Genomic DNA, 20492 nt, shown 5'->3' on the forward strand with positions numbered 1-20492 from the left:
CCACAGGATTGGCCGCTGGACCCAGAGACATCAATGAAGCCACAAGATTGGCAGCGGGACCCGCGGAGAGATCAAAGGAGCTACAGGACGGCCTACAACGGAGCGCGTCCCCAGGGACGCACTCATTTTGTAAAAGAGAGTCCCCGATCCTCATTATGGGGTAAAATACGCGCTATAGCGCGTTTTTGCGATCACTGTGGATAGATCCCTAGTATGTTTTAACATTTCCAATCCCCGAAAGCCGGGAAATTGGGAAGTGTCATGGAATAACCAAACCATGACCTTTTCATACAGAGCCGATAGAATGCCCACAGATACAGAGCTTATACGCCACATAGCCGGTAGTGGAAAATATTTCCGATATAGGTATACCCTAGGAAGTAGGATCATGAGAGTTGGAGAAGTATCACCAGGATACTGTGCACATATCGTACAAACTGATACGTGTACTAAACAGATGGGAGAATTAGGGTTAGGAGATTTCATATGGAAAATGTGTAATGTCCTACTCCGTCCCATATGTTCTCCCCGATGATGCATATTTCATGTGCGGGAGGAAGGCGTATAAGTGGCTTGCCCCAAACTCAGAAGGGTTATGTTATATTGGAAAAGTACTGCCTGAGGTAATGACTGTATCCCACACTAAAATGAAGGATATTCACCGCAGTGCCCAAGCTCCTTATACTCACACTCATTACGAGCACATCGTTAAACGGCACCTGATAGAAAGAACAGAGCATCCGGCCTCTGACCTGATCAATGAATCCACCGGGATTCAATTCCAAATCGCGTTAGATATCACTCGTACCGCCAGAGGAGTGATAAATTATAAATATATATCTGCGCTTGCAAATTTATTAGACAATAATCACTGAAATGTATGATGACACATTCAGGTATACCGGAAGGGAGCTCCAAGCTTATAAAACAGAACTGGTTCAGCATAGGATGATTCTCAATTATCTCACAGCTGTGACAGGCGGGTATTGTGTTACCCTAGCGACTAAGTATGGAATAAAGTGCTGCACTTATATTACAAACAGCACCGAGGACCCGGTCGAGGTCATAGACGAAAAGATGGACGACATTCTCCAATTAAAATGGGAGTTCCGAAGGAAACACAATCTCACCCTTGCCGCTGTGGGTAATGAGCTGACCAGTTGGGTGTCATGGTTGAACCCACGAAATTGGTTCTCTGGTTTAGGAGAATGGACTCAAGGAATTATCATGGATGTAGGGAAATTTCTTTTGTGTACTCTGGGTGTCATCATATTGGTCGGTCTGATATTTAGATGCGTTCGGGGTTTAACAAAGTGTAAACGTAGCGCCCGAGTGATGAGTTTAAGAAGTGAAGATACTGCAACAACAACGACTAATTTGATTTATGACCCAACGATAGAGACAATGTTGTGATGAAAATGTGATTCCACGGTCCGTTTCTTTCACCCGTTTCTCCTTTGTTTTCCTCCAAGGTACAAAGACATCCGCTTGGAAGAAGAATTTGACAACCTTTTACACAGACAACTGATGGACTATGCCATAGACCCCCATATCCCTAGTACCTTTAATCTTACGCTAGCCCAACACTTTTTGTAAGTCTATGGACATTGAAAAAGCTTTTTGCACACCGTTTATAGCAAAAGCATCGGGAGACTACAGTCAACATGTACATCGAGACAAGACAAGACAAGACAAGACACAAGACAAGACCTCAATCGGCAAATGTATATTAAACTCACATAGTTTATCACTGCATTTACCATAATTGTTCTTTATCTTCATCTCTACAACCTTCAGGTAATAACACACATAGTCGATAGGGAATATAGGCACAGATATCAGCACTCGCATATTCCCCCATTCATGTATCATCAACTAAAATGTGCTCCCCCATTTTGTTGCAACCAAAAGCCGAAGAGAGCTCGGTAAAGTTTGACAGCCCATCCACAGACCCGTACCACGGGATAAGAAGGAATTCAAATGTATACTTCGCAATACCTCGAAGCTTGATTTAAAACACGTACGGCACGATGATACATGACCCCCCAAACATGGATTCATACACACATGCTTCTGCTATCTCACTAGGTCATACCCTTTTCCTACCTTCTCCTCTCCTCCCCTACCCAATCATAGAAATGTATTATACATGACATATATATTTTTCTCTTTTTGAACTGTTTTAGGAAGTGGCAGTTATTGGTGACTGCCAAAGGGTGGACTGTCAAAGTCAGAAAAATATCACGCTGCACACTGCCATATATGCACCTCATGCGTGTGCCCGCTGCACGTGCATGAGCCCTCCCGTGCGTGCGTATACTCGCGATCGCGTGCACTCGCGGACGCGCGGTATGCGCATTTACAGTAGAGTTTGTGTTCGTCTAGCGGGCGACTCAATCGTAACATATTTTATTCATATAATGTATTTTGTAGATTATGGTCCCTTTGATAGAATCTGAAAGTTTAGTTAATGTAGTATGTTCGGGGACAAAGAGATCCCTCTTTGTTTGATACGAAGGGTCAGACAGGGGTTACACAGTGGTGTTTAGTATCCATCGGAAGAGAATATAATTAGCAATATTCCGGTGTTGGTTTGAAGCGGATTAATCGCTCGTGCGTATAGTTATGGACATAAGAAGTTTATGGACATTTACTATATTTGCACTTTATTACCCATGCGGCGGGAAACCCAGTTTCCCACCCACCTGAGCAGTTAGGAATAGTCACAGCCCACCTGTATGAACCAACCTATGACCTTTTGTTATAATGCGAAGACGAATTCCTGTGTCCAATGAACAATAAGAATGTAGGGACCATTGTACTGTATTGTGTGTAGTGTATAAAAGGACAAGCCGATCTGGGCCAGCTCTCTACTCTCTTCAACGGTTCTCATTGCTGATAATCGGGAGCTGGATATCCAGAAAGGCGCTTGCGATTGTTTCCCCTGGTGCGTAAGTTTCTCTGCAACCATATTGTCTCTTATTTAATGTTGTTATAAGCCATTCTCTCTCTCCTTCCCCCCCCCCCCTTTACATGTAACTGTATCTATATTGTATTTTATGTATAGTGATTCGGTTAGGTATTTTATGTTATCTTGGTAGTGTATAACTTGTATTGTATTATTCTTTTGCAATTGAACGTTCATTCATTTCCTTAAAAGGCGTTAGACCCTTAGACCGGTATTTGAGTGTTTATTATATTGCTAAAGGGTTCTCAGAGCGTCACATACACTCATACAGCTTTTAAACTAACAAGGTTGCACTGTGTTGCATTTACACCTTATCACTGCACAAGGGTTTACAGTATAAGTACATTGTTTATGGTATAGTTATAAAGGTTTAACTGTGAGCGTCAGCGCCGCTTGTGATCTCCTCGTGGTCTCGAGCGTCCGCTACGCTGATAGCGTATCATTACGTTAGTCGGCAGCCTATAGCATGCTTGCCTTTACGCTCTAAGCCGTGAGCGAACGTGCCGCTCGTGCGTCTCGTCCACGGCTAAGCGTTCGTTACGCTACGTGCGTACTCTTACGGTATTCCATACGCCAATTGCGTACTGTGTTCTTTAACCTTTTAGAGTGTTTTATACAAGGTATAGAATAGGCATTGTCAATTATATATATATATATATATATATATATATATATATATATATATATATAGAATAGGCATTGTCAATTATATATATATATATATATATATATATATATATATATATATATATATATATATATATATCAATATGTAATGTCCGCACTCACAGCAATCAGTCACCAGGGGGGTGCTCCTCAGGGAGGCCCAAATCAGGACATCCACATATATCAGGTGTTTTTCCAGACAACAAATCCAGAATAGAGGGCACTAACCAGTTCAATTTCAATATAAAGGATTTAATGGTACATCAGAGCCAATTCATACTGTCGACGTTTCGGCTTAAGCAAGCCTTTCTCAGGACAACCAAAGAGACATCTGCTCAGCACACCAAGAGTAAGTATACTTACTCTTGGTGTGCTGAGCAGATGTCTCTTTGGTTGTCCTGAGAAAGTCTAGCTGTTTAATCATTGTCTGTTTTAATGTATTAATAAATTAACTTTTTATAGATCCACTCGATCTGGTTATTCATTATTTTATAGATATATTACATATATTTTTATATATCCTCTAGATCCACTTTTATTGAATTATTTTAAGACACCATTGGTCGCTATATCCCCCACCCCCCTGTGTGATATAGATATATATATATATATATATATATATATATATATATATATATATATATATACACACACACACACACACACACACATCTATATATACACATACACACACAAACAGAAAATTCATAGCAAGCTCACTTATCCTCACAACATCAATAAAATAAATGATGTGGGTTTAGCTAGTGAACGGAAGCCTGCAAACCGCTCGCCAAGGTACCCCATCTTCATGCAGGTCCTACACTATCACAGAGTCTTAAAAATTAAAACCTGGATTGGCCAATTCACTAACTAAACCCCCATCATTTATTTATTGATGTTGTGAGGAGAAGTGAGCTTGCTATGGTGAGTGCTGAACTTTCTGTTTGTATATATTTAAGTAGGTGGCCATGGGCTAGATGCACCCCACCCTATAAGTGGTGAGTGCAGACACTGCACCCCGCTTCTGGGGTGGCGATTGCTGTGGTTTTATTATATATATATCTCTCTCACACACATATACACACATTTTTTTAATAGATATACACTATATCCTGTTTAATAAAAGGTAAAATGCCAATGTTGTTCCTTACCTCTACGGGGGAATTCAAGTGTTTTGCAAACAGGTGGCCACTAGATGGCGCCTGACCAGTGCAGAGATACGGACCAGAGTGTGCTAGAAGCAGGGAGCGACGCCCCGGGCACCAAAGGAGAACTGTACTGACTGTGACAGGTGCAAGGTGTTAGACTGAATATATATCTACAGAAGTGTCCTGGTACATCTTGCTTTAATACGCCACGCAGTGGAAGACGCCTGGCGTGAGTGAGCTGACAGGTCCCGCGTCACTCCATTAGCGCCGGGCGTCTTTTTGTCAAAATGATTCTGTATCTGCATCATAATGATACGTTAGAGTATTCTAGGAAACAGCCACTGACACGTAGCATTCCGTGTGCAGATACAGGCATGACGCATATCACTGTGATCAGCATAAGCTGCTTGTGCGTCATATTCACATAGTTTTGTGAATAAGATGCGTTTTAATAGAAAAAGTCGAACGTAAAGACACTCGGCGCTACAGAGTCACGCCACGACATGACTGGAAGGGCAGTGTAACATGGCTAGATGTGTGTGGACACATCTGTATATGCCATAAAGAATGCAGGTGATGCCGCTGCGGTTCCTGACAAATAGGCGGACGGCATTCTTGTGAATATACGTTCTGCCCACAAGACATAATGGTGACTTACATAGTTACATAGTTTGAGGTTGAAAAAAAATAAAAAAAAAGACAATGTGTCCATCGAGTTCAACCTATTTGGGAGCTCTTATGCTCTATTGGTTTTAGAACTATTTTTTATCTATGTTTATTTTTTTATTTTTTACTATAGTGCGTGACCTACCCACCATAACCCTGTATATCCTTATCCATTAGGAATTTATCTAGCCCATTCTTAAAAGGTATCGACCGAGTCCGCCATTACTACTCTATCTGGCAAGGAATTCAAAAACCATGGTCCTTACTGCGAAAAAATAAGAATTTACTCACCGGTAATTCTATTTCTCGTAGTCCGTAGTGGATGCTGGGTACTCCGTAAGGACCATGGGGTATAGACGGGCTCCGCAGGAGACTGGGCACTCTTAAAAGAAAGATTAGGTACTATATCTGGTATGCACTGGCTCCTCCCTCTATGCCCCTCCTCCAGACCTCAGTTAGGGAAACTGTGCCCGGAAGAGCTGACATTACTAGGAAAGGATTTGGAATCCAGGGTAAGACTCATACCAGCCACACCAATCACACCGTACAACTCGTGATAACTATACCCAGTTAACAGTATGAACAATAACTGAGCCTCTCTCAACAGATGGCTCATACAATAACCCTTTAGTTAAGCAATAACTATATACATGTATTGCAGAGAGTCCGCACTTGGGACGGGCTCCCAGCATCCACTACGGACTACGAGAAATAGAATTACCGGTGAGTAAATTCTTATTTTCTCTGACGTCCTAGTGGATGCTGGGTACTCCGTAAGGACCATGGGGATTATACCAAAGCTCCCAAACGGGCGGGAGAGTGCGGATGACTCTGCAGCACCGAATGAGCAAACTCAAGGTCCTCCTCAGCCAGGGTATCAAACTTGTAGAATTTTGCAAAAGTGTTTGAACCCGACCAAGTAGCAGCTCGGCAAAGTTGTAAAGCCGAGACCCCTCGGGCAGCCGCCCAAGAAGAGCCCACCTTCCTCGTGGAATGGGCTTTTACTGATTTAGGATGCGGCAGTCCAGCCGCAGAATGTGCAAGCTGAATCGTGCTACAGATCCAGCGAGCAATAGTCTGCTTTGAAGCAGGAGCACCCAGCTTGTTGGGTGCATGCAAGATAAATAGCGAGTCAGTTTTTCTGACTCTAGCCGTCCTGGAAACATAGATTTTCAGGGCCCGGACTACGTCCAGCAACTTGGAATCCTCCAAGTCCCTAGTAGCCGCAGGCACCACAATAGGTTGGTTCAAATGAAACGATGATACCACCTTAGGGAGAAATTGGTGGACGAGTCCTCCATTCTGCCCTTTCCATATGGAAGATCAGATATGGACTTTTACATGACAAAGCCGCCAATTCTGACACACGCCTAGTCCAAGCTAAGGCCAAAAGCATGACCACTTTCCACGTGAGATATTTTAGCTCCACGGTCTTAAGTGGCTCAAACCAGTGGGATTTTAGGAATCCAACACACGTTAAGATCCCAAGGTGCCACTGGAGGCACAAAAGGGGCCGAATATGCAGCACCCCTGTAACAACGTCCGAACTTCAGGCAGTGAAGCCAGTTCTTTTTTGAGAGAAAAAGGGATAGGGCCGAAATCTTGGCCTTTATGGATCCTAATTTTAGGCCCATAGTCACTCCTGACTGTAGGAAGTGCAGGAATCGACCCCCCTGGAATTCCTCTGTAGGGCCTTCCCGGCCACACACCAAGCAACCTATTTTCGCTATATACAGTGAAAAAGTCTTGCTGTCACGTCTTTCCTAGCCTTTATCAGCGTAGGAATAACTGCATCCGGAATGCCCTTTTCCGCTAGGATCCGGCGTTCAACCGCCATGCCGTCCAACGCAGCCGCGGTAAGTCTTGGATCAGACAGGGTCCCTGTTGCAACATGTCCTGACTGAGAGACAGAGGCTATGGGTCCTCTGAGAGCATTTCTTGCAGTTCCGGGTACAGAGTCCTTCTTGGCCAATCCGGAGCAAAGAATATTGTTCACACTCCTCCGTTTATTACAATTCTCTGCCCTTGGGACTGAGAGGAAGAGGGGGGAATATATAGACCGACTGGAACACCCACGGTGTTACTAGTGCGACCACAGCTATCGCCTGAGAGTCCCTTGACCCAGCGTAAAACCTTTTTTATCTTTTTATTGAGGTGGGATGCCATGTAGTCCACCTGAGGCAATTTCCATCAATTTGCAAAACTGCGTGAAGACTTCCTGATGAAGTCACCACTTTCCCGGGTGGAGGTCGTGTCCACTCCCGGAATGAACACTGCTGACAGTGCGCTTACTTGATTCTCCGCCCAGCGAAGAATTCTGGTGGCTTCTACCCTCGCCACCCTGCTCCTTGTGCCGCCCTGGCGGTTTACATGAGCCCCTGCGGTCTGACTGGATCAGAACCGGTTGGTCGCGAAGCAGGAACTCTGCTTGACTTAGGGCGTTGTATATGGCCCTTAGTTCCAGGATATTGATGTGAAGGCAAGTCTGTTGGCTTGACCACAAACCTTGGAATTTTCTTCCCTGTGTAACTGCCCCCCACCCTCGGAGGCTTGCATCCGTGGTCACCAGAACCCAGTCCTGAATGCTGAATCTGCGGCCCTCGAGAAGGTGAGCACTCCGCAGCCACCACAGGAGAGACACCCTGGCCCTGGGGGATAGGGTGATTAACCGATGCATCTGAAGATGTGATCCGGACCACTTGTCCAGTAAGTTCCATTGTCCTTGCATGGAACCAGCCGAAGGGGATGGCCTCGTATGATGCCATCATCCTTCCCAGGACTCGAGTGCAGTGATGCACTGACACCTGTTTTGGTTTTCAATAGATTCCTGACCAGTGTCACGAGCTCCTGAGCTCTCTCTATCGGGAGATAAACCCTCTTCTGGTCTGTGTCTAGGATCATGGCGAGGCAGATGAGCTGTAGGAACCAACTGCGACTTCGGAATATATAGAATCCAGTCGTGTTGCCGTTTCACTTCCAGAGAAGGTGATACGCTGTCCAGCAACTGCTCTCTTGATCTCGCTTTTATGAGGAGATCATGTAAGTATGTGATAATAGTGACACCTTGCTTCCGCAGGAGCACCATCATATCCGCCATTACCATGGTGAAATTGGTAATGACAATCCCGTACCGCAATTCTGAGGTAAGCCTGATAAGGTGGATAAATAGGGACACGAAGGTATGCATCCCTTATGTCCCAATTCATTTCAGGCTTGCAATGACCGCTCTTAGCGATTCCATCTTGAACCTGAACCTTTTCAGGTATATGTTCAGGGATTTTAATTCAATATGGGTCTAACCGAACAGTCTGGTTTCGGGATTATAACATGGTCGAATAATAACACCCTCTTGTTGAAGGAGGGGACCCTTGACCACCACCTGTTGAAGATACAATTTACGAATTGCAGTTAACACTGGCTCCCTCTCTTGGGGGGAAGCCCGCCGGGTCCTCGGTGAGGGGGGCATCTTCTCACTGTCCAGCCTGTATCCCTGCGATACAATTTCTATTGCCCAGGGATCTAACAGGGAGTGAACTCACTTGTGGCTGAACTTACGAAGGCGTGTCCCCACCGGGCCTAGCTCCGCCTGTGGAGCCCCAGCGACATGCGGTGGATTTTTGTAGAGGCCGGGGAGGACTTCTGTTTCTGGGGACTAGCTGTGTTGTACAGCTTCTTTCCTCTGCCCCCGGCTCTGACAAGAAAGGACGCACCTCAGACTTTCTTGTTTCTTTATTCGAAAAAAGCTGCATTTAATAATGTCGTGCTTTCCTAGGCTGTGCAGGAATATAAGGCAAAATATCAGAATTACCAGCTATAGCTGTGGAGACCAGGCCCGAGAACCTTTCTCCACACAATCCTCAGCCTTCCATATGCCTCTTAAGTCGGCATCATCTGTCCAATGTATATTCTACAGGACACGTCAAGCAGAAATCGACATAGCTTTTGTCTGTAGGACCCAGTATACTCATGTCCCTTTGGGCATGCTTTATAATTATATATCTATCACTTAAGACAGCATCTTAAAATATTTATATGCATACTAGGGTCTCAATCTCTGCTGATAAGGTACCTGTCCACGCTGCCACAGCGCTATAAACCCATGCCGACACAATCGCCGGTCTGAGTAGTATACTAGAATGTGCACACTATCTGCAGGATCCCTGAGAATAGCTAGTGCAAACAGGACACCCAAGGGGAAGATTCTCAACACATCCTGGCCCTAGTGGGGAAAGGATACAGCCTGAGAATTCTCTTGTGGGAAGCTGCCGTCTCTTGTCTGGAGATTCCCGCTCTTTTTCCTCATGAGAGGAGGGAAATTTACCTCAGCATTCTTCCCCTTAACATGTGTACTCTCGTGTCAGGGACAGATGAGTCATCAGTGATATGCAAATCATCTTTTATTCCAATAATCATATATTGAATATCTTTTAGCCCTCTTGGCTGTAACTTTGCATTATCGTAGTCGACAGTGGAGTTAAACTCCGTGTCGATACTTTGTTATTTTGGATAGTGAGCATAGAGAGACTCTGAAGGACTCTGTGACATAGGGACAGACCAGGGTAGATTTCCTTTCTGTTCCCTAACCTTTTGTGCAATAATTTTACCTCAGCACTTACACATATCCAAACATGTGTCGGCGTTGTTGACGGAGACACCCTCCCACACACTTATCCGCTCTATCACCTCCTTAGAGGAGCCTTTTACCTCAGACATGTCGACACACGCGTACCGACACACCACACACACAGGGGATGCTCTATTTGAAGACCGTTCCCCCACCAGGCCCTTTGGAGAGAGAGAGTATGCCAGCACACACCACAGCGCTATATAATACAGGGATGTACACTATACTGAGTGATTTTTCCCCTAGAGCAGCTTATATACACAGTTTTGCACCTAAATTTATGTGCCCCCCCTCTCTTTTTTACCCTTTGTGTACCAGGATACTGCAGGGGAGAGCCTGGGGAGCTTCCTTCCAGCTGAGCTGTGAAGAGAAAATGGCGCCCGTGTGCTGAGGAAGAAGGCCCGGCCCCCTCAGCGGCGGGCTTCTGTCCTTTCATGTACTTTAATGGCGGGGGTTAATGCACATATACCAGTTTATCAGACTGTATTATGTGCTTTTCGCCAAGTAAGGTAATCTAATTGCTGCCCAGGGCGCCCCCCCCAGCGCCCTGCACCCATCAGTGACCGGAGTGTGTGGTGTGCTAAGGGAGCAATGGCGCACAGCTGCAGTGCTGTGCGCTACCTTAATGAAGACCGGAGTCTTCAGCTGCCGATTTTCAACTTCTCTTCGTTCTTCTGGCTCTGCAAGGGGGACGGCGGCGCGGCTCCGGGACCGGACGACCGAGGACTGGGCCTGTGTTCGATCCCTCTGGAGCTAATGGTGTCCAGTAGCCTTAGAAGCCCAAGCTAGCTGCAAGCAGGTATGTTCGCTTCTCTCCCCTCAGTCAGGGAGTCTGTTGCCAGCAGATCTCACTGAAAATAAAAAACCTAACAAATACTTTCTTTTCTAGGAAGCTCAGGAGAGCCCCTAGGGTGCATCCAGCTCTGGCCGGGCACAGTTACTAACTGAGGTCTGGAGGAGGGGCATAGAGGGAGGAGCCAGTGCACACCAGATATAGTACCTAATCTTTCTTTTAAGAGTGCCCAGTCTCCTGCGGAGCCCGTCTATACCCCATGGTCCTTACGGAGTACCCAGCATCCACTAGGATGTCAGAGAAATCCTTTTCACCTCTGTGCGCGAAATCTCCTCTCATCTAACCTAAGCGGGTGTCCACCTGTCCTTTGTGGTGATCTTTCCAAAAAACATCTCCCACAAGCACTGTGTATTGCAGGCTTTCCCAACCACGGTCCTCAAGGCACACCAACAGTGCAGGTTTTAGTGATATCCAGGCTTCAGCACAGGTGACTTAATTAGTAACTCAGTTATTTTGATTTAACCATCTGTGCAGCAGCCTGGATATCACTAAAACCTGCACTGTTGGTGTGCCTTGAGGACCGTGGTTGGGAATGCCTGGTGTATTGTCTTAATCTCCTCTTTTCCAGTGTAAACATGCCTAGCCTCACAAGCCTTTCCTCGTAATCCAGCGTCTCCATTCCCCTAATCAGCTTGGTAGCCCTCCTGTGAACCTTTTCTAGCTCCAGGATATCCTTTTTGTAGTAAGGTGCCCAAAATTGTGTACAGTATTCAAGATGTGGCCTCACAAGTGATTTATATAATGGGAGTATAACACTCCCGTCCCTTGCATCAATTCCCAGTTTCATACATGCTAATATCTTATTTGCCTTCTTTGCTGCATTCCTACATTGGGTACGGCTACTAAGTTTGTTATCTACAGTATGTGAACCCCTAAGTCTTTTTCCAGTACAGAATCCCCTAATATTACCCCGTTTAGTATGTAGGTGTTATTTTTGGTCTTGCCACCACCGTGCATTACCTTACACCTGTCTGTGTTGAATCTCATTCTCCATTTTGCTGCCCATGCTTCCAGTTTAACTAAGTTGTTCTGAAGAGTCTCCGCGTCCCCCTCCGTATTTATAACCTTACACCAGTGGTTCCCAAACTGTGTGCCGTGGCACCCTGGGGTGCCTCGGACAGTTGCAGGGGTGCCTTGGATTTGTGGTCCAAGACCAATTAAATTATTTATGGTCAATGTAATAGGCAAAACCAGTGCTGGTGGCTGCCAGTCATAAAATATGTGGCCAAAACAGAAGCAAATCTTTCCCCTCAACATACAGTTGAACCCAAGGATGACATATAAACACAATTTACTTATTTTAATATTTCAATCCAAATTTCTCTATAAGAAACTTTTGGCCTAGGGGTGCCGTGAAAAAAAATTATTATATGCTAGGGCGCCGTGATTCAAAAAAAAGTTTGGAAACCACTGCGACACACAATTTGGTATCGTCTGCGAAAATGGACACCATGCTCTCTAGACCTACAGCTAGGTCGTTAATGAAAATGTTGAACAATAGTGGTCTTAGTACAGACCCTTGTGGCACACCACTTACAGTAGTACTTCAGTGTGGTACAGTGTCGAAAGCTTTAGCAAAGTCTTAAAAGATTATATCCACCTCTTTACCCTGATCCAGGTTCGCACTCACTGTTTCATAAAAGCCAAGTTAGTTTATTGGACATAATCCTTCACAAATCCATGTTGGTTCCTATTAACCACCTTTTTGGCTTTAAGGAACTTCTGTATTCTATCCTCTGACTTGTATGTCAGATGGTTTAAATATCCACGTGTACAGTGGCCCCTGACCAGCCCGTAAGTGCTAGCAGTCCGCGCAGGAAGTGCTCATGGTCACGCCCCCGTACTAGGAGCGTCTCATGCGAGCAGGCGCTACAAGCATTACTCACCAGCGCGGGTCAGTACACACTGCATTATGTTACCATGAGATTAGTATTTATTTCTAATTTAGGGGCCCCATTTATCAACAAGTGATAAACTTCTTGTGTCTGATAAATGGTGCTCCAGCCAATCAGCGCCCAACTGTCATAAAAACAAACACCACATGACAGTTGGGAGCCGATTGCTGGAGCACCATTTATTTTACGCAACGAGTTCTCATTCACACAGTTTTATCACTTGTTGATAAATAGGCCGTAGCTCGATATAATCCAGCATTATTTTTAAACGCCAACAGACTGGACGCTCCGCGCCAGAAGAAAGCAGCAAATTTACGTAGATCTTGTCGCGAATTAAAGTTTCTTATTCTGCCGGAACACAGCAACAAGTTCTCTAGCCAAACGTGAATGCCGGTTAGTGGATGCTTTGAGTGCTGTCGGCAGTGACCGTTGTCGGCATCACAGGTCACTTCATCTGCGATAATGTAACTTACGCACTAAATGTTTGTCTTCATTTACGTTTCCGAGCAGGCACCAATATAATCCGTGATAGGAATTACAGGCACCCGCCACACCGAAATACCAGCCGATCTTACAGCCGTACTGCCAGCCATATGCGCAGTGCGTGGCTCACAACCACCGACACTGGCCGTACACTGTCTACTCACAACAGCCGACATGGGCCACAATAAGCTAAGTGGATAATTATCAGACCAGCGTCAGAATGGTGACCGTAATATGAAAAAAAGAAACTGCTCTGGAACCTAGTGCGGTGTTAATCTATAACTAACTGGTGCAGGCAGGGGGAATACGTATCTCCACTCCCTGGGCCGACACCAGCACCGACGCTGCAGGACAAAGGTACACAATAACTAACAGCAGACACTTGCTAGTATGAAAAGGTCATAGGTTTCGAGTCACCGCTGTTTCGCTCATGTGCAAATGCTTTAGGGGTCCCCAACAATAGGATTCTCCATCTTAGGAGCACGTGGAGGTAATAAGCGATCCAGTGGAAAACAAGTCTGCACGTCACCCATTCATTGGCAGGAGGAGAGGTCAGTCTCTATGGTGCCGAACCAGCAAATCACTAACAAACAGCCACCAGAACAAGCGTGCTTCATGCCTCGTGCCTCAGTGAGGTACTGGCTTTGAGCGAGTCAATGAACTACAGTCACATAAAAACGTGTGTGTATACAGCAGGTGCATTTTCATGTTCCATGTATTATCGACGTTTATATACTGTACGTAACGTTTAGTAAATAGACCCCACTGCATGTTACAAACATAATAGGGATTATAAAACTAATATATATTTATCTATATATCTAAATATTTATATCTATATCTATATAAAATCTCCAATGCTTAGTACATATACCCCATAGTAATTGAAGACCAAATTGTTTAAAAAAACAAAAAAAAAAAACAAATAGAAACCACAATAAAGTACAATGAGCTTTTGCTGCGCCCTGGGAATGACGCCCCCTATGGCTGGAGACCGGGAGAGGCGATGCACAGCCGCAGGAGAGAACACGGCTGAGTAACGCTGAGAACAGGATGATAACGCTTCTGGATAGCACAGAGGATAATGATGATATTATAGGCAGGGAAAGGGCTTTCATGTGTCTAATGCAGTCCCAGCATAGGGCGACGAGGAAGGGAATCAATACAAGCACGCAGCACCTCCTTCTGCTCTGCGCTACTAGCGGACAGACAACAGGACTAGCGCCAACAGACAGGAACACGCACGATAGTGTGTACTGTGCACTTGCAGCATGTTGTGGTCTGAACCAATATTCTGCATTCAGGAACTAATAGTCGTAGTGAGGCACGAGGCACCCTACCCAGTATGTATGTACCAGCCAGCAAGAGCTGGGATCACCATGCAGGTCAGATGTACCCTCACTGCTACAGAGGTCTCATACACAGCATACAGGCCGGGATATCGCAGCACTCTGCAAGAGAACAACGTATGGACGGATGAAAGAGAAAACTATCCACGCAACCATCTATAGCCCCCACGGAACAGAGGGCCTTCGCATTTTTTGGTAGATCAGCACCCCTAGGGAAGCCTGTCTGTGGTACAGAAGTTATACAGTTATTAGATAGACGGTCAATGCGCCATATGGTATTAGGTCAGAGTCAAACGTTTGAGACTTTTCATTTTTGTATGACACTTTGTAAGTTTCATCACCTGTGACCCCAATTAATGGTAACGTAGACCCCTGCAGGATGGGTGGTCTTCAGTATGCCGGCGGTCGGGCTCCCGGAGACCAGCATACCGGTGCCGGGAGCCCGACCGCTGGCATACCGACACTTATTCTCCCTCGTGGGGGTCCACAACCCCCCTGGAGGGAGAATAAAATAGTGTGGCGCGCCACCGTGCCCGTAGCGTGGCGAGCGCAGCGAGCCCGCAAGGGGTTCATTTGCGCTCGCCACACTGTCGGTTAGCCGACAGTCGGGCTCCCGGCGCCGGTATGCTGGTCGCCGGGAGCCCGACTGCCGGCATATCGTAGTGAACCCCGCAGGATCGCCATGCTTTGAGCAAGGTTACCATTCCCAGTCGTAGCCCACATGATGGTTAACCAAGCAGAAGTTGAAAGAAATAATTTAAAAGAAAATAAAAAATTTTTTGTCAAACATGTTGACCTTTTGACCCCGTCGACCTACTGACCTTACCTAGAGAGTGTCTATCCACAGTCCGGATACCGAGCAGCCCAGCGGCCGTGCGCCTTTTGATTCGCCCCTGAGGTTACAGATCTAACTGGTCCCTTCCCCATCACAGGCATCCAACACCATTACTGCCCACTGCACAACCAAACCGTCCGCTCTGCGGCATCTTCTCACTCAGGGGCAGATGTACTTAGCCTTAGAGACTGATAAACAGGAGAGAGATAAAGTACCAACCAAACTGCGCACTCAGAGCCAAAAGACAGAACACTTCCCACACTGGTATTAGAAGGGCCAAGCACGCAACCGCTTCTAGATAGGCGGTGAAATAATTTGTTCAGAGCACTAGGGACAGCACTTCGTAAATTGTGATTTAATATCCGAATAAAGTACAATGCTGACAGATTATATAAACCATTCATAGAGGAGCACATAACATACAGCAAGACATAGAACATAAAAACCAGAACTTACATACGAGTCGTAGAATATGCGCCAAGGGGAATGGCTTGGAAGATGGACGGCTTATTATCTATCTATCTATCTATCTATGGGGCAGACTAGATGGGCCAAGTGGTTACGTATGACAAGGAATACTTACGTGCCAGGGGTGGGGTGGGTGGGGGGGAGGAGGAGGAGACAGGGGTGGGTGGGAGGAGACAGGGGTGGGGGGGGGAGGAGACAGGGGTGGGGGGGGAGGAGGAGACAGGGGTGGGGGGGGGAGGAGGAGACAGGGGTGGGGGGGGAAGGAGACAGGGGGGTGGGTGGGGAAGGAGACAGGGGGGGTGGGGGGGGAGGAGACGGGGGTGGGGGGGGAGGAGACAGGGGGGGTAGGGAGGAGACAGGGGAGTGGGGGGGAGGAGACAGGGGGGGTAGGGAGGAGACAGGGGAGTGGGGGGGAGGAGACAGGGGAGTGGGTGGGGGGGGGGGGGGGACAGGGGGGTAGGGAGGAGACAGGGGAGTGGGGGGGAGGAGACATGGGGTGGGGAGGAGACAGGGAGGAACTGGCCTGCATGGGGAAGGAGACAGGGGTGGGTGGTTGGGGGACTGGCCTGCATGGGGAAGGAGGGGGAAGGGGGAGGGGAGGGGAGAGGGGGAAGGGGAGGGGAGGGGAGAGGGGGGAGGGGAGAGGGGGAGAGGGGGGAGGGGGGGGGAGAGGGGGGAGGGGAGAGGGGGGGGGGGAGAGGGGGGAGGGGAGAGGGGGGGGGAGAGGGGGGAGGGGAGAGGGGGGGGGGAGAGGGGGGAGGGGAGAGGGGGGAGGGGAAGGGAGGGGAGGGGAGGGGGAAGGGAGGGGGAGGGGAGGGGGAGGGGAGGGGGGTGAGGGACTGGCCTGCATGGGGAAGGAGACAGGGGTGGGTGGGGGACTGGCCTGCATGGGGAAGGAGACAGGGGTGGGTGAGGGACTGGCCTGCATGGGGAAAGGAGACAGGGGTGGGTGGGGGGAAGGAGACAGAGGTGGGTGGGGGGAAGGAGACAGGGGTGGGTGGGGGACTGGCCTGCATGGGGGAGGAGACGGGGGGGGAGGAGACTGGCCTGCGTGGGGAAGGAGACAGGGGTGGTTGAGGGACTGGCCTGCATGGGGAAGGAGACGTGGGTGGGTGGGGGAAGGAGACGTGGGTGGGTGGGGGACTGGCCTGCATGGGGAAGGAGACGTGGGTGGGGGACTGGCCTGCATGGGGAAGGAGACGTGGGTGGGGGACTGGCCTGCATGGGGAAGGAGACGTGGGTGGGGGACTGGCCTGCATGAGGAAGGAGACGTGGTTGGGGGACTGGCCTGCATGGGGAAGGAGACGTGGGTTGGTGGGGGACTGGCCTGCATGGGGAAGGAGACGTGGGTGGGTGGGGGACTGGCCTGCATGGAGAAGGAGACAGGGGTGGGTGGGGGACTGGCCTGCATGGGGAAGGAGACGTGGGTGGGGGGCTGGCCTGCATGAGGAAGGAGACGTGGGTGGGTGGGGGACTGGCCTGCATGGAGAAGGAGACAGGGGTGGGTGGGGGACTGGCCTGCATGGGGAAGGAGACAGGGGTGGGTGGGGGACTGGCCTGCATGGGGAAGGAGACAGGGGTGGGTGGGGGACTGGCCTGCATGGGGAAGGAGACAGGGGTGGGGGACTGGCCTGCATGGGGAAGGAGACGTGGGTGGGTGGGGGACTGGCCTGCATGGAGAAGGAGACAGGGGTGGGTGGGGGACTGGCCTGCATGGGGAAGTAGACAGGGGTGGGTGGGGGACTGGCCTGCATGGGGAAGGAGACAGGGGTGGGTGGTGGACTGGCCTGCATGGGGAAGGAGACAGGGGTGGGTGGGGGACTGGCCTGCATGGGGAAGGAGACAGGGGTGGGTGGGGGACTGGCCTGCAGGCCTGCATGGGGAAGGAGACAGGGGTGGGTGGGGGACTGGCCTGCATGGGGAAGGAGACAGGGGTGGGTGGGGGACTGGCCTGCATGGGGAAGGAGACAGGGGTGGGTGGGGGACTGGCCTGCATGGGGAAGGAGACAGGGGTGGGTGGGGGACTGGCCTGCATGGGGAAGGGGACTGGCCTGCATGGGGAAGGAGACAGGGGTGGGTGGGGGGACTGGCCTGCATGGGGGGGGGTGAGACAGGGTGGTATCAGGGGGGGGGGGGGGGGGGGGAGACAGGGGTGGGTGGGGGACTGGCCTGCATGGGGGTGGGGGGCGAGACAGGGTGGTATCAGGGGGGGGGGGGGGGAGGAGACAGGGGTGGGGGGGGGACTGGCCTGCATGGGGGGGGGGGGTGAGACAGGGTGGTATCGGGGGGAGGAGACAGGGGGGGGGGACTGGCCTGCATGGGGGGGGGGGGGTGAGACAGGGTGGTATCAGGGGGGGAGGAGACAGGGGTGGGTGGGGGACTGGCCTGTATGGGGAAGGAGACAGGGGAGGTGGGGGACTGGCCTGCATGGGGAATGAGACGTGGGTGGGTGGGGGAATGAGACGTGGGTGGGTGGGGGACTAGCCTGCATGGGGAAGGAGACAGGGGTGGGTGGGGGACTGGCCTGCATGGGGAAGGAGACAGGGATGGGTGGGGGAAGGAGACAGGGGTGGGTGGGAGGCCTGCATGGGGAAGGAGACAGGGGTGGGTGGGGGACTGGCCTGCATGGGGAAGGAGACAGGGGTGGGTGGGGGACTGGCCTGCATGGGGAAGGAGACAGGGGTGGGTGGGGGACTGGCCTGCATGGGGAAGGAGACAGGGGTGGGTGAGGGACTGGCCTGCATGGGGAAGGAGACAGGGGTGGGTGAGGGACTGGCCTGCATGGAGAAGGAGACAGGGGTGGGTGGAGGACTGGCCTGCATGGGGAAGGAGACAGGGGTGGGTGGGGGAAGGAGACAGGGGTGGGTGGGGGACTGGCCTGCATGGGGAAGGAGACGGGGGGGGGGGGGGGGGGGGGAATTAGACAAGGGGGGGGGGGAATTAGACGGAGGGGGGGGGGGAGGAGGAGGAGGAGGAGGAGGAGGGGGAGGAGGAGGAGGAGGAGGGGGAGGAGGAGGAGGAGGGGGAGGAGGAGGAGGAGGAGGGGGAGGAGGAGGAGGAGGAGGGGGAGGAGGGGGAGGAGGAGGAGGGGGAGGAGGGAGGAGGGGGAGAGGGAGGAGGGGGAGGGGGAGGAGGAGGAGGGAGGAGGGGGAGGGGGAGGAGGAGGAGGGAGGAGGGGGAGGAGGAGGAGGGAGGAGGGGGAGGAGGAGGAGGGAGGAGGGGGAGGGGGAGGAGGAGGAGGGGGAGGAGGAGGAGGGGGAGGGAGGAGGGGGAGGAGACAGGGGGGGGACAGGGGGGGGGACAGGGGGGGGGGGGGGACGGGGGGAGACAGGGGGGAGGGGGACGGGGGGGGAGGACAGGGGGGGGGGGGGGGGGGAGGAGACAGGGGGGGGGACAGGGGGGGACAGGGGGGGGGGGGGGACAGGGGGGGGGACAGGGGGGGGGGGGGGACAGGGGGAAGGAGACAGGGGGGGGGAGACAGGGGGGGGGGGGGAGACAGGGGGGGGGAGACAGGGGGGGGGAGACAGGGGGGGGGGAGACAGGGGGGGGGGACAGGGGGAAGGAGACAGGGGGGGGGGGGGGGGGACAGGGGGAAGGAGACAGGGGGGGGGGGGGGGACAGGGGGAAGGAGACAGGGGGGGGGGGGGGGACAGGGGGAAGGAGACAGGGGGGGGGGGGGGACAGGGGGAAGGAGACAGGGGGGGGGGGGGGACAGGGGGAAGGAGACAGGGGGGGGGGGGAGACAGGGGGGGGGGGGGGGACAGGGGGAAGGAGACAGGGGGGGGGGAGACAGGGGGAAGGAGACAGGGGGGGGGGGGGGGGACAGGGGGAAGGAGACAGGGGGGGGGGGGGACAGGGGGAAGGAGACAGGGGGGGGGGGGACAGGGGGAAGGAGACAGGGGGGGGGGGGGACAGGGGGAAGGAGACAGGGGGGGGGGGGACAGGGGGAAGGAGACAGGGGGGGGGGGGACAGGGGGAAGGAGACGGGGGGGGAAGGAGACAGGGGGGGGACAGGGGGAAGGAGACGGGGGGGGGAGGAGACAGGGGGGGGGGGGGGGAAGGAGACAGGGGGGGGGGGGGGAAGGAGACAGGGGGGGGGAAGGAGACAGGGGGAGGGGGGGGGGGAAGGAGACAGGGGGGGGAAGGAGACAGGGGGAGGGGGGGGGGGAAGGAGACAGGGGGGGGGGGGAGGAGGAGACAGGGGGGGGGGAAGGAGACAGGGGGGGGGGAGGAGACAGGGGGGGGGGAGGAGACAGGGGGGGGGGGGAAGGAGACAGGGGGGGGGGACAGGGGGAAGGAGACAGGGGGGGGACAGGGGGGCGGGGGGGCAGGGGGGGGACAGGGGGGCAGGGGGGGGACAGGGGGGCGGGGGGGCAGGGGGGGACGACAGGGGGGGGGGGGACTGGCCTGCATGGGGGGGTGAGACAGGGTGGTATCAGGGGGGGGGGGAGACAGGGGTGGGGGGGGGACTGGCCTGCATGGGGAATGAGACAGGGGTGGGTGGGGGACTGGCCTGTATGGGGAAGGAGACAGGGGA

The 20492-nt window shown here is 51.5% G+C and overlaps 1 protein-coding gene across 1 annotated transcript in view; it reads right to left on the reverse strand.

The window, feature by feature from the left end:
* The window catches only part of PIK3CD (phosphatidylinositol-4,5-bisphosphate 3-kinase catalytic subunit delta), an 83418-nt gene that overhangs the window by 62020 nt on the left and 906 nt on the right, over positions 1–20492 (reverse strand). The gene's annotated exons all lie outside the window — the stretch shown is intronic.

This window comes from Pseudophryne corroboree, chromosome 10 (genome assembly GCF_028390025.1).
Source record: "Pseudophryne corroboree isolate aPseCor3 chromosome 10, aPseCor3.hap2, whole genome shotgun sequence".
NCBI classification, from domain to species: domain Eukaryota; kingdom Metazoa; phylum Chordata; class Amphibia; order Anura; family Myobatrachidae; genus Pseudophryne; species Pseudophryne corroboree.